General features: G+C 35.8%; 1 long non-coding RNA gene across 4 annotated transcripts in view; it reads right to left on the bottom strand.

Moving 5' to 3' along the window:
• Positions 1–1,529: 1,529 nt before the first annotated feature.
• The window catches only part of LOC135968199 (uncharacterized), a 274,382-nt gene continuing 261,783 nt past the window's right edge, over positions 1,530–14,128 (bottom strand). For 3 of the 4 annotated variants that reach the window (XR_010582787.2, XR_010582788.1, XR_010582789.1), the window contains exons 3-7: positions 13,739–13,854; positions 7,147–7,220; positions 6,956–7,006; positions 4,928–5,162; positions 1,530–3,570 (exon numbers count right to left, since the gene is read on the bottom strand). This is a non-coding gene — a long non-coding RNA (uncharacterized lncRNA). The remainder of the gene's footprint in view (positions 3,571–4,927; positions 5,163–6,955; positions 7,007–7,146; positions 7,221–13,738; positions 13,855–14,128) is intronic. The other variant, XR_012427398.1, reaches the window with a different exon arrangement.

The raw sequence follows: 14,128 nt of genomic DNA, 5'->3' as shown, positions 1-14,128 counted from the left end.
TGGCTTCTGAAATAGCAGTTCTCTCTTTGAACTAATGCTAATGCAGTTTTTGAATTTCATGGTACTACAATCCTTCACAAGGCTTTTCTTTACTATAAATAAAATATTCTAAACAAGAGCCAAATATTTTACTAGACAAATTCTATTACCAAAAAAAGACGCAAAGCTCTGGTATGAATGCATTAGTTAAATATATATATGAAATAGATGGACTTGGCTAAGAATGCACAAATTCAAACAAAAGGTGGATTCTGATTACAAAATAACTTTTGTGTGTGTGTGTGGAAGAGAAAGCAATGTAAAAAGCATGAGTCACATTTTAAATTCTAATACTCCTTAGTACTGGCTTCTTTTTCAGTCTCACAATAAACTTGTCTATGATTCTCTTTCTTCCTTTAGTAACTAGAGACAAAAGTACTTCAGCAGTGGAGTTGACAAAGATTCCGGTTACTGTACCCCATGTGTCTGTGCTGTGCACATGTTGTGTGTCACTGTTACTGTGGAACGTCAGTGTTGATCTTTATAGAACATATTTCGGGGTAACACTGAGAGCAATATGCATGCGATTTCTGATGCAGAATGGGTGAACACAGAAAAATGCACACAGGAATTATGATGACTTAGGTTTAGATGTTACTTAGATATAAAATGTATGATAGAATGTTGGTAGATCCAAAATATGTTCAGCCAAAAAATGTTGTAAATTTTGCCATGACACAGTGTCCTTAAAGCCTTATCTTCATAACTGGGCACGAATAAATTTAAGAACCCTTTGTTCTGAGCAAATAATCACCATTCGTTAAAATACTATTCTTGATCAAAGATCACATGTTTTCATTATACATTAATCTATTCATGTTCTTGGGATAAGGCTTCTTAATGCAATTATGGAAGCAATGTAGTAATATTTAAATAATTATTTGATTTGCTTATTTCTAATGTTTGTAGGTACATAGTAGGTGTACGTATTTATGGGTTACATGAGTTTTATTTTTAAAAAAATTTTGGGTCCATAGAAGCTGTATATATTTATAGGGTATATGAGATATTTTGATACAGTCATGCAATGCATAATAGTCACAACAGGGTAAATGGGGTATCCATCACCTCAAGCATTTATCCTTTGTGCTAAAAACAATCCAATTATAGTCTTAATTATTTTAAAATGTATAATGAGATTATTTTTTACTATAAAAATAATTTCATACATTTAAAATAATTAAATTATTTTAATGAAATATAAAAATAATAAAATTTTTTTTTACTAGCACTTGTTGTGTTAGCAAATATTAGGTCTTATTTGTCAATTTTTTTGGTACCCATTACTACCACCTCCACCTTTCTGACAACCCTTCCCAGACTCTGGTAACCATCCCTCTACTTTCTGTCTCCAAGAGTTTAATTGCTTTGATTTTTAGATCTTATAAATACGTGAGAACATGCGACGTTTGTCTCTCTGTGCCTGGCTTGTTTCACTTAACATAACGACCTCCAGTTCCATCTGTGTTGTTGCAAATGGTAGGATCTCATTTATTTTTATGGCTGAATAGTAATCCATGGTTTATAAAAGTGCTACATTTTCTTTATCCATTCGTCTGTTGATGGACATTTAGGTTTCTTCTAAATCTGGCTATTGTGAATAGTGCTGCAATAAATGTGGGAGTGTAGACATCTCTTCAACATACTGATTTTGTTTCTTTTGAGTATATACCTAGGAGAGGGATCGCTGGATCATATGCTAGCTCTATTTTTGTTCTTCTTGAGAAACCTCCAAACTGTTCTCCATAGTGGTTGTAATAATTTACATTCCCAACAAAAGTGTACCAGGGTTTCCTTTTCTCCATTTCTCCACATCCTCTTCAGCATTTGTTATTGCCCGACTTTTGGATAAAAGCCATTTTAACTGGGGTGAGATGATATCTCATTGTAGTTTTGATTTATATTTCTCTGATGATCAATGACATTGAGCACCTTTTCCTACACCTGTTGGCCGTTTGTATGTCTTCTTTTGAGAAGTGTCTATTCAGATTTTTGCTCATTTTTAAATCATATTCAATTTTTTCCCATAGAGCTGTTTGAGCTTCTTATATATTCTGGTTATTAATCCCTTGTCAGATGGATAGCTTGCACATATTTTCATCTATTCTGTGGGTTGTCTCTTCACTTTGTAGACTTTTTCATTTGCTGGGCAGAAACCGTTTAACTTGATGTCATCCCATTTGTCCTTTTTGCTTTGGTTGCTTGTGCCTGTAGGGTATTGCTCAAGAAGCCTTCACCCACGCTAACGTCCTCAGAGTTTCCCCAATGTTTTTTTTAAAGAATAATTTCAAAAATAATCAGGAGCATTGGAGAACTTCAAGAAATTTGAATAATGTATAATAAGGTTTACTGCCAGTTATATATTTGTAACTTAGGAAGGAAATATTCATAAATGAGAACTCTAAGGATGTTAATTATATAGAGTTCCATAGTTAGCAAAATGTATGTTGGTTACTAATATGCAAGTCTCTTAATTTTAAGTTCAATGGTTTCTGTAATAGAGCTATAACAGATCTATGGCATTCAAAATTATTTTTAAAATGTAAAAAATTTCAATCTTCTCATTTTATGTATATGTAAAAGTAATATTTCTGTAGGGCTTTAAACATACATCAGAATCCTTTCATAAACATGACTTCATTTTTATCTTTACAACAATTTTGTGGGTTGAGTGTTTTATTATTATCAACATAAAAATAAGCAAACCAAGGCCCAGTGACTTGCCCAGCTCATGCAGCCTTTTCTGGGAAGTCTGCTACCAGAAGATAATTACACAATAAAGCTGAGTTGCACAAACATTCGCCTTTTTGTATCATAATAGCTAATGTTTTATCATCCTGCATTGTTTCAAAGCGCTGTGCAATTGATTCTAAATTTAGTTTCCTAGTTGGGCTAAATGCCATAAGTCTATTTTTTAAATCTATAAATTATTTTTCAATTTCAAAATGAAACTCTTTGATTTCACATAATTGTCCAAGGCCATTGCCATTTCGGCAGAGACAGGTGGCATAAAAGGGAGCAGAACTCTTCGATGTTCCCGTAATGGCCATCAATTAACCTTTTAAAACTAAACATTATCTTTAAAAAAATAAAAACAACCCCCGTATTTAAGTATTTTCTAATACACACGGGAAAAAGCAATCTTCCAAAGGAAAGTAGCCAGAACCCAGTATGACTCTGAACTATTGTACATGCTCCTGTGTGTGCTGGCTTTCTACCATTTGAAAATGATTGTTATCTACTCATGAGATTCCCAACCAAATTCTACAGAGTGATGGGAGCATTGGAAAGAGCCACCTGCTCCTGTAATGGTGATAAGTTCCTGCAGAGAGCAGCATTTGGGGAAGCCAAATTGTTTGTGTTTCTTCCATTCCAATCACCCTGGTTAGGTCTCTGCCAGCATGCCATTCTTTATCGTACCCCTTCCTTACTTCTATGACTTCCAGTAGAAAAATGGCAACAGACATTGGAATAATGCACCACTAGATGCATTTTTCTTTTCAATTCTTCTTGAAAACAAACGTGCTGTAACTAGGAGAGAAAGAAAGGGACAAATTAGGAGTTTGTTCAATAAAAACATTCCTCAGGGTGGGATCGTCTGATGATTTGTACCAGAATTCTCCCAGGGTAGGCCAGGAATCTTTACTCTTAACAAGGTCACCTTGTTTACATCAAAGTTATTTCATCATCAGTGGTATAGAACAGTGTTCCAAACATTTTAAAAGAATTGTATGTTCTGGCCGAGCATGGGGTCTCAGGCCTGTAATCCCAGCACTTCAGGAGGCCGAGGCAGGTGGATCACAAGTTCAGGAGGTCGAGACCATCTTGGACAACATGGTCAAACCCCGTCTTTACTAAAATATAAAAAATTAGCTGGGCGTGGTGGCACGTGCCTGTAGTCCCAGCTACTTGGGAGGCTGAGGCAGGGGAATTGCTTGAACCCAGGAGGCAGAGATTGCAGTGAGCTGAGATTGCATCACTGCACTCCAGCCTGGTGACAGAGCAAGACTCCGTCTCAAAAAAATAAAAAATAAAAAATAAAAATCATATGTTCCTTTTGATTATAAATTTAAGAATATTTACAAGTGATATGCATATAGGACGATAATGTTAGTGAACCATAAATGACACTTGTAGACATTTAACATAAAGATTTAACAAAATTTTGTAAGCATTGCCAAAAAAAAATCATAGATATCTGTCTTCATGCTCTATGTGCTTATTTTTAATAATCACAGCACAGGCTCTGTGTGATAAATGTGATGATTCCTACAATCATAATAATAACTCACAGCATAATATACACTTAGGGCCCTATTATTGTTTATAATCTTGGGCATAAATCCATGTTTCTATTAGTGACAGTGTTTGGTTGATTCTGTAGCAGATCTGATGAAGACCAGATTGCCACTTAGTTTAATGTGGAGCTGATGAAGTTTCTCATTAACTGTAGTGGATCAAGTTCTGTCCCTTTTGTGTCATAACATCTCTAATAACCAATCCAAACAGTGCTCAAATTTTGGAATGGATACCATACTGGTGGGAGCAGATTCTGGTCTGTGAGCTGCCCTCGTCCCTCCTGGTGGAGGATCTATCAGCCCTGCCTGGGCTTCCACTTTTAGCCTTACCTTTTATGGTTTCTTTCCAGGAATCTTTTAGTCTTACCTTTTATGGTTTCTTTTCAGTATTCTTTTAGTCTTACCTTTTATAATTCCTTTTCAGGAATTTTCTATAACTAGTAATTGCTTTGTAGGGATCGATTTGACTGAAATTAAATTGCACAATCTTTTAAATCCTCTTACATGGATGCACCTAAACTGTAAACTTTAAGGAAACAGACAAGTGCAGCAACAGAGCCAGTGAACAGCCCCTTGCCATGGGCACTCACATGCTTCCCTTGGAACATTCTGTACCAGGAAAGGTCTGAACCCAGTTGACACATGAACCAAGTGGATGTGGCCCAGTCAAACTGTGCTTCATGTAGTAGTGAAGCTTCCTGGTACCTTACGCTTCAGATGAAATGAGTAGAGGCTTAATATTTCCTCCCTGTATCCCAGTGGGTCACCCTAAGAGTTTTTCTCTGAACCGTATAAATCACCTGCACACTTTGGAGATCATCATGCCTAGGAGATAAAGAAATTGAATCAGTCACATCGATTTTGCTGTTTAAATAATTTTTACTCTATATGTAATGTTGTCCTTTTGGGGTACATATAGTATTTTGTTGCATTCCTAAAATGTGTAATGATCTGGTTGCACATGCCTGTAGTCCCAGCTCCTTGGAGGCTGAGGCAGGAGAAACGCTTGAATCTGGGAGGCAGAGGTTGCAGTGAGTCAAGATCCAAGATGGCACCACTGCACTCCAGCCTGGGCGACAGAGTTAGACTCCATCTCAAAAAAAAAAAAAAATTGTGTAGGGATCAAATAGGGTAGTTGGAGTATCCATCCCCCTCAAACATTTATTATTTCTTTGTCTTGAGAACATTCCAAATTTTTCTCCCAGTTATTTTGAAATTTACAAAGGCGGGGTTTCATTGGCAAAGAAAGAAAATTAAGATTTAGTGGGAATATCTGAGAGAGTTAGAGAAACAATAATAGAAACCACATCCAACGTGGGCAAAGAAACGTTGGATATTTTCTTTCTTCCACTCTTCAACTATCAGAAATTCAGTATCTTTTCTTTACGTGGCCTGGAGGCATAAACTGACATGCATTTAAATTAAAAATCTCCAACATACTTATCAAGCATCTTAAAACAGTGGTGCTGCATTGGTATTTATTTTTAAGTTTCAATGTGTCTAAAATATTGTATGAACTGTACATTAAGTAGGAAATTACTAATTTTAAAAGAGCAGGCAGATGTTTTATTAGAGCTACAAATAAACAGCTATAAACTTTTTTTGACTGTGCTTCAAATGCTATTATCTAGATTCCTAACCGGTGAACAGATTCTAAAACATAATATTCCCATGAGAGGAATGCAGGAAGTTGTACTTAATCTTCTTTGTGTTTTTAAAGGCAGCAAGAATAGTAAAAAGGAATATCAATGATTAAGATGAAATAACTGACTATCTGACTATTTATAAAGAATTTACTGTGAATATATTGATAATTCAGCAGGCAAGAATATATACTTTCTTTGTAGATGATAATTTATAAAGTACAGACCAATATTTTGGGGAGATAAATTGTTTTAATGATGTAAATTGTGCAATATATATGCAAGCCTTTCTGTGCTCAAATTGGATGTTTAAATAGGTAACACATTTATCAACTTGTGATACATCTAAATTCCCATTATAAAATATATTTCCCGTTTCTATTCATGGCAATTTTCATGCTAATTAGTATTTTTTGCATTTCTACAATATGCATAAATTAGCATAAACGTCTGGCTATATGTCTAGAGTATATGTGAAAACGTTTTAAAAGCTAAGAATAATCTTCAGAGTTTAGTGTTGAAGTAAGAAGGGCTGTTAAATATTTGTAAAAATCTCATTTCTATAATGCAGTTTTTATATAAAGTTTATTCAATGGATTTTTGACTGCACTTTTTTTGCAGATTAATAAATGATGTTTATTAAAATATTATAAAAATATAACACTGGAAGACCTCTACCATTTTGATCCTCTGTAAAACTGTATGCTGAACATTTCTATGTAATTTGAGTCCCCTTGTGTAAATATAGATTTATATAAAAAATCCAGACCTTCGTGTTTCCTTAATTCTATAAAAAATATAAGTGTCTGGATTTTCATATTAGTGAAAAATGTTCAAGAACAATTGATTGACACAACTGCCTAGAAATACAGAGCATGGTGTCTAGGAGGCATCTTGGCGTTGTTCAGACACGTATTCCCCATTCTTCCTGGGTGTCTGGTTTTCAAAGCAGTCTCATTACACTGAGGAACTCACCTTCAACACAGGGGGTACTGCTTTTTCCTTAGACAAATGCCCAAGAGATACCTAGAATGTGGCAAAGATAAGAACACAAATTAGAAGTGCAGACAGATATGTCCGCTGCTATGGAATTTGTTAGTGTGCTGTGGGATTTTCCTATTCTCCATTCCCCTTGTGTGTTTTAGGGAAAATCTTGATCAGTTTACCTGGTTCCTGCTGTGATTTGAGTAGGCCTTGGATTAGGATCCAAATTACAGCCATGCCATCTGCTGTTCCTGAGCTGTTTTTAAGAGTAAACACTTTTATTAGTCTAATATATTCATTATTTACAAGTATTGCTAAAAAGTTGTGAGCTATCATCAATATTCATTTGTACATTTTATGGGATTACATACTTTATGTTTTTAATTTATTTACAAGTATGTATCTTTACATTATATTTTATATTCATTTACACATTTTGTATAAATATTCGCTTTCTTTTCTTAGCTCTTTGAAGTGTATACTTGTAATGGGTTATGTAGAGAGAGCTTCCAATATTTTCTCAGCCCTAAGGGTAAATATCAGGGTCAGGGAAGGAAAGTGATATATATTAGCATGTGATACAATGTTAGGTATATTCTGTATATCACATCTTTATGTCTTACACTAACCCTCTGAAGTAGGTACATTTATCTTCATTTTGACAAATAAGGAGATAGGGATATTAAGTAGCAGACCTAGTAGAAGCAAGCTCCCAAAGCCAGTGATTGGCAACGCTGGTGTCTCAGCTGAGTTTATTTTACTTCAAGGCCTGAGGCCTTTTTATTATACAAAGTTATCCCCTTTAACATATCTCCTTAGGAGGTATTTGACTCATTTTAAAGAGAATTTAAGTGCATCCCAGTCATTTTTTAGAAGGTTGTTACTTGTTACTCTATTATTTCTGACACCTAAATTTCTAAGTTTTGAATCTGAACTAAGAGATGTTGACTACACATTATAAGCATGAATCATGGTTAATTTTTAAGTTGTTGTTCCTTGTGGTGGTTGTTGTAGGAGTGTGTGTGTGTGTGTGTATGTATTTGTTTGAATGCTCAAAGCATTTGAAAAGCATGTTTGAATTTATTCTATGAAACAAATCATATTAGTTATCCATTTCTAATGGGATAAATGATTCCAAAACCTGACCCAAAACCACCACCATTTTGTTGCCCACAGTTCTTAGTTGACAACTTGGTCTGGGCTCAAGAGGATCTATTTCTTGCTCCCTGCAGAGTGGTCCAGGCTCACTGTGGTCAGTTAGGGTCTAAAGGAGGTGTAGCTGCTTCTGGAGGGTGTCACTGATAGTTGGGTCCTAACGTTGACATCTGAAATGGCTGAGACTGATGGAATGTCTCCCCCAAGAGGCCTGTTTTTCTACTTGGTGTATCATCTTCATGGAACCCAGCCTGGACTTGTTCACACAATGACAGATAGCATTAACGGAGGGGGAAATTATAAACTGGAAGACCTTTTGTGGCCAATGCTTGTCAGTCACACAGTATCACTCATGCTACCTTCTGCTTGTCACAGGGCCAGCCCACAGTCAAGGGATGGGGAAATAGACCTCATTTTCTCACAAAAGGAGATGCAAAGAGCTCGTCATTTGTAACTCACCATGAATATAGAACACAATGATTGTAATGAATATTATAATACCCAAACATCCCGAAAGATTCGAAATGTTCTTAGTTTGAAATAAAAATGAGTCCTATATTTTCACCATCCAAAGACAATATAGACATTTTTACTATTTATAACATTTATCTGTTCAGGTAACCTCTTCTAATATAAACATTCAGTTAGAGAAATTATCTGATATTCAGTGCTTAGCTGGAGTCAGAAATGATCAAATTTGACATTGACTGTTGAAAGAAGTACACTTTATTTCCTCTCCATGTATAAATAAGGAGATTGACATATCAGCTGGAGTCATGGCACCTTTTTCTGTTTATCTGGCTACCTGATAAGTAAGAAGAGGTTTATTGAGAAGGCATATTATTTATTTATACTGATACACAATGCATGAAACCTAGCTAGGCTTATTTTTGCTTAAATCAGGTAAAGAAATAATGTCTGATTCTGGATACAATTCCAGTGTGAACCACAGATGCTATCAAGCAGATTATTACTATATAGTCAGCACCTAATGCAATATTTGAAGTCTGCAGCTGAGAAACTAGAAAAAATGACATTGAGAAACCAATATTCTTTTGGAGAAGCAGCCAATCAAAAGCAAAATATTGAATTAGACGACAAAATGCTTCATGTGCTGTTTTTATATGTTTATTTTTAAAGAAAAATCACCCAGTTACTCTAAAAAAAGTATTTATTTTTTATTTTAAGGTACTAGTATGGTATGCTATGGTATATTTCTTACTTTTTAGAAATGTAAATTTGTGGCCACTGGAAAACATAAAATAAATCAGCCTTTCTAGTAAGTTGAGAGGGAAAACAGGATAATACATCATTTTGAGATGGCAGCAAGCTTTGGTGAAATGAACATAGCACAGGGCATTAGGAGAAGTAAAATTCCAACCAAGGTCCATTAAATTACTTATTTCTCTAACCTTGTTTTCCATGTATGTAAAATTTATGTTGTGTAATGATTGAGGGAGAGACTTCTGGCTATCAAGGGATAAAGTGGTAGGTTAATTTTCTTTACACAAAGAAGAACAAAAACATATACAATTGTCAAATGCAACAATTTCAGAGTTCTGTAAATTGACTAAAAACAGACAACAAATTGATCATCTTTCTTCTTAAAAAATTATACATGGTAGAGATTTGAGTAAGAAGAGCAGTAGTCTCTTGCCTTTCTGCCTGAAATTGTTTCCCCCTTCTCCACAAATCAGTAAGTGAAAAAAGTTTTACCAGCATAAGTTCAGCCAGAAAAGCAGCAGCTTTTCAGGCAAAGGGAGCTGACTCGATTTGGAGCAAGGCAATAAACTTTGTGGTATTGTTAACTGTTGAAAACAAGCAGGGAAAACCCACCACTTTGCTAGCCCGAGATTGTAGTATCTGTTGGGGTAAATGATACACTACCCAAAAATAGAATGTGGAAGATTCTGGACATGAGAGAGCCATGGAAGGGCCAATTAGGCTCTTTGTACATCACAAGCTAATGTGCTTGACAGGCAAGGGCCAGGTGAAAAATAAAAGCCAAGGGAGACTTGAAAAATGATTGAACCTTGAATCCACTCTATGCCCTCCACACAGATTGGTAAGTAAAGGGGGTAATCCTTACAGTTAGAAGTGTTTGAGCACAGTGTGTGCCAAAATCATTGGTTGAGCTATAAATTATGATATATAGAAGCAGTCACTAGGAAGCTAAGGTAAAAAAAATAAAGATTGAAAAACATTGAGTCCTCAGTAGCCACATAGTCAACGGAGCAAGGGAGATGGATTCCACAGAGGAAAAAAAGAAGAGGGGGAAAAAACCCCACAAATCTCAGGAAAATAAAGATAAATATTGAGTATTGTGTATTAAGTAAAATGTTTAGCTTTCAAAAAAAATATCTGAGATGTGCTGAAAATCAGGCAAACATTTATTAGTACAACCATGTACAAATTAAAAGAAACTATGATTAAATGTTAAATAAAATATAAAAAGTAAATATGAAATCAATAAATGTGAACTCTCAACAGAAAAGTAGAAACTATAAAAAAGAAATAAATAGAAGCTCTAGAGTTGAAAAATACAATTGAAGTTAAAAAATCACAAGGGAGCCTCAACAGCAAACTTGGGATGATAGAACAAAATACTTTCCCTTGAAGATAGATCATTGGAAAGAGTCCAATCTGAAGAACAGAGGAAAAAAGATTAAAGACAAATAAACACTCAGAGACCTATAGGACACCATTTTGTGTGTCAACATGCATATAATAGGAGTTTCATAATGACACAAGTAAAAGTGCGTAAAGGTATTAGATGAAGGAGGATACAGGATGAAAGGAAATAATAACGCTAGATAGTATCTCAGATACACAGAAAGTAATGAAGATCACCATTGAAAAGTATGTGTTTAAATAGAAAATATTATGTGTGTGTATGAACCCTAAGGTTTTATGGATTCTGTATTTGTGTATTCACGTACTCACTGAAATTTATTTACAACTCCAGAATCAATACTCAGGGCTTTTGCAGTCATTCAGAGGCATACACAGAGCAGTAAAAAGTCAGTCACTCAATGTACACAGTCTTTGCTGGAGTTCAGGCCAAGACAATGCTCTGCTTTATTTCACTGTACTACCATAAACAAGTATCTTTTTTATGGTCTATTGAGTACCATATTTTTGTCCTTTTTTGGTGATTTTGTTGCTGACAATGGCCCTCAAGCATAGTGATGAAGTACTGTCTAGCATTCCTAAGTATAAGAAGGCTGTAGTATGCCTTACAGAGAAAATACGTATATTACATCAGCTTCATTCATGTATGAGTTATAGTGTCATTGGCTATAAGTTCAATGTTAATGAATCGACAATATACAGTATATTAAATAAGGTGTGTTTAAACAGAAACACACATAAACAAGATTAAATATTGATTGGTTGACTAAAGTTTGTCGGGACCAGAGTGTCAAAGAAACATAATCATAATTTTCCCTAGAAGCGACAGTTCAGTATTCACTAACTGATTGTTTGCAGTGACATTATAGAACACAACTATCATGTATGGGGAGAACTGAAAATACATGTATAGATGTGTATATGGGTTTGTGAATGTGTAATTTCTCCTTTATTTTTTTAATTAAAACTTTTTTTTTTCACACCTGTAATCCTAGCACTTTGGGAGATTGAGGCAGGCAGATCACCTGAGGTCGGGAGTTTGAGACCAACCTGCCCAACATGGAGAAACCCCGTCTCTACTAAAAAATGTAAAATTAGCTGGGCATGGTGGTGCATGCCTGTAATCGCAGCTCCTCAATGGGCTGAGGCAGGAGAATCACTTGAACCCGGGAGGCAGAGTTGTGGTGAATCGAGATCGTGCCACTGCATTCTAGCCTGGGCAACAAGGGCAAAACTCCATCTCAAAAAATTAAATAAAAAGAAAACAAAATACATAAATAAATAAAATGAAAAATTTAAAAGCAATAACATTAAGAGTATTTGCTGGTTTATAACAATTATATGATATAAATGATGATAATTGGACACAGGAAAGGGTAGAAAATAAAACCATATGGGAGCAAACCTGCTACATTTTACCAAAATAAAGTAATTATCTGAAATAGATTATAATAATCTAAGATATATATGATAACCCCTTGAACAACCATTAAGAAAATGAAACAAAAAGTAGCTTAAACTTTACTGTAACCGTAACCGACCTAGCACTTTAAATTAGTATCACAAAATATACCTTTAAGACCAGAAATCTTACTAGGATAAAATAATCATTTCATAATTAGAAAAGCTTAAACAGGAAGTAGATGTACTTTTTAAAATTTGTACTTTTCTTTACTCTTCCCACTAAGTATAACTAAAATCCCTGAACATCATCTGTAAAACAAACATGAGACAATTGCAAAAGGTGAAGAAGAGAAGGCAGGCTGGCAGGAGATCTTGAGAAACAGCACAAGGTGAGTTCCTTGACTTTTCTTTTGCCTTTTTTATGCCAAGTTGGGGCTGAAGCAGCTGGCAACCTTGAGATGTCAGTGAGCGTGGTGAAAATAAGTTAATTGATTTTAAAAAGCCTCTTCAAAGCCAGAAAAATTCTCTTCTGTCAATAAAAGAATCTGGAAAGAGACGTCCTAACACAACAGAAAACGTTATACAGTAACTGCTCGAATCCAGTCAAACATCACAGCCCCAGAAGTCAAGACTTTCTGAGACTGTAACAAAGCACGCCAGCCCCACCAGGGTGGTGCAGAGAGTGTGGCTAGGGGCCAGGCCTCTCCTTCCATTGTGGCACTGGAGGCCATAGGGGAGCACCCACATGGCACTGCCACCCTTCCCAGCAGAGGAGGTGTCAGGTGAGGCCTAGAGGGAAACGGAAAATCCCATCCCCACCCAGCAGTAACAAGGAGTCTCCCCCACCCCACCCAACCTGGGAGTCAACAGAGACAGAGTGAGAAACCTGGAAACCATGAGATGATGTATCCTCTTCCCCTACTGCGGTGGTCTCAGAGGAAGTCAGCTACTGCCAAAGTTTAAGTAAGATGCAGTCTCATCACATAGCACCAAGGTCCAGAAACATCATGTGACAATATTCAATCTCTATTCATGACAGAAACTCTCAATGACAATAAAAATAGAGAGGAACATTCTCAAGTAACAAAAACCATCTGCCCCAAAATTATAGCTAACGTTATTCATATTGGTGAAAGGCTGAATGGTCTCACCCTGTGGTTGGGAACAGAGAAAGATACCCACATTTCTATTCAAAAATTTTATTGGAGTTTTTAGTCTGTGCAAGAAAAAGAAACAAACAGAATAGTGACTGTAAAGAAAGACGTAAAACTGCCTATATTTGCAGATGGTATGGCCTTGTATGTAGAAATTTCTAAGGAACGCACACATACAAAACTTCTCACATTAACAGAATCTTTTGCAAAGTCTCAGGATATAAGATCAGTATTCAAAAAGGAATTGCATTTATGATATCAACAAATGATCTGAAAATTAAGAAAATAATTTTACTCACAATAGCATGAAATAGTTTCTTAGTAATAAATTGAATGAAAGAAGTATAAGTTGTCTTCCTAGAGTGTGCCTTTCACTTTCCTCATGGCAGCTCACCAGAACAGGTCTTCCTTAAGAGCACTTTGTACCTACCACGGGCAGCTTGTTTTAGTAGCAACAGCATGGACTTCTGGGCTAATTACTTCACTTCTCCAAGCCTCACTGTTGTAATCTTCAAAAATCAGCATTATAAAACTTGTTCAATTGGGCTGTGGTAGAATTTAACATTTTAGATTTTTCCTCTTTTCTCGTCTCATTCCTTTCTTTTACCTTTCTTTCCTCCTTACCATCTCTCCTTCTCTTCCTTCTTTTTTTTTTTTTTTTTCTTTTTTTTTGAGATGGAGTCTCGCTTTGTCACCCAGGCTGGAGTGCAGTGGCCAGATCTCGGCTCACTGCAACCTCTGCCTCCCGGGTTCAGGCCATTCTCCTGCCTCAGCCTCCCAAGTAGCTGGGAATACAGGCGCCGCCACCTCGCCCGGCTAA

Source organism: Macaca fascicularis, chromosome 18 (genome assembly GCF_037993035.2).
Source record: "Macaca fascicularis isolate 582-1 chromosome 18, T2T-MFA8v1.1".
Lineage (NCBI taxonomy): Eukaryota > Metazoa > Chordata > Mammalia > Primates > Cercopithecidae > Macaca > Macaca fascicularis.
This window is presented reverse-complemented; position numbering and strand designations above follow the sequence as displayed.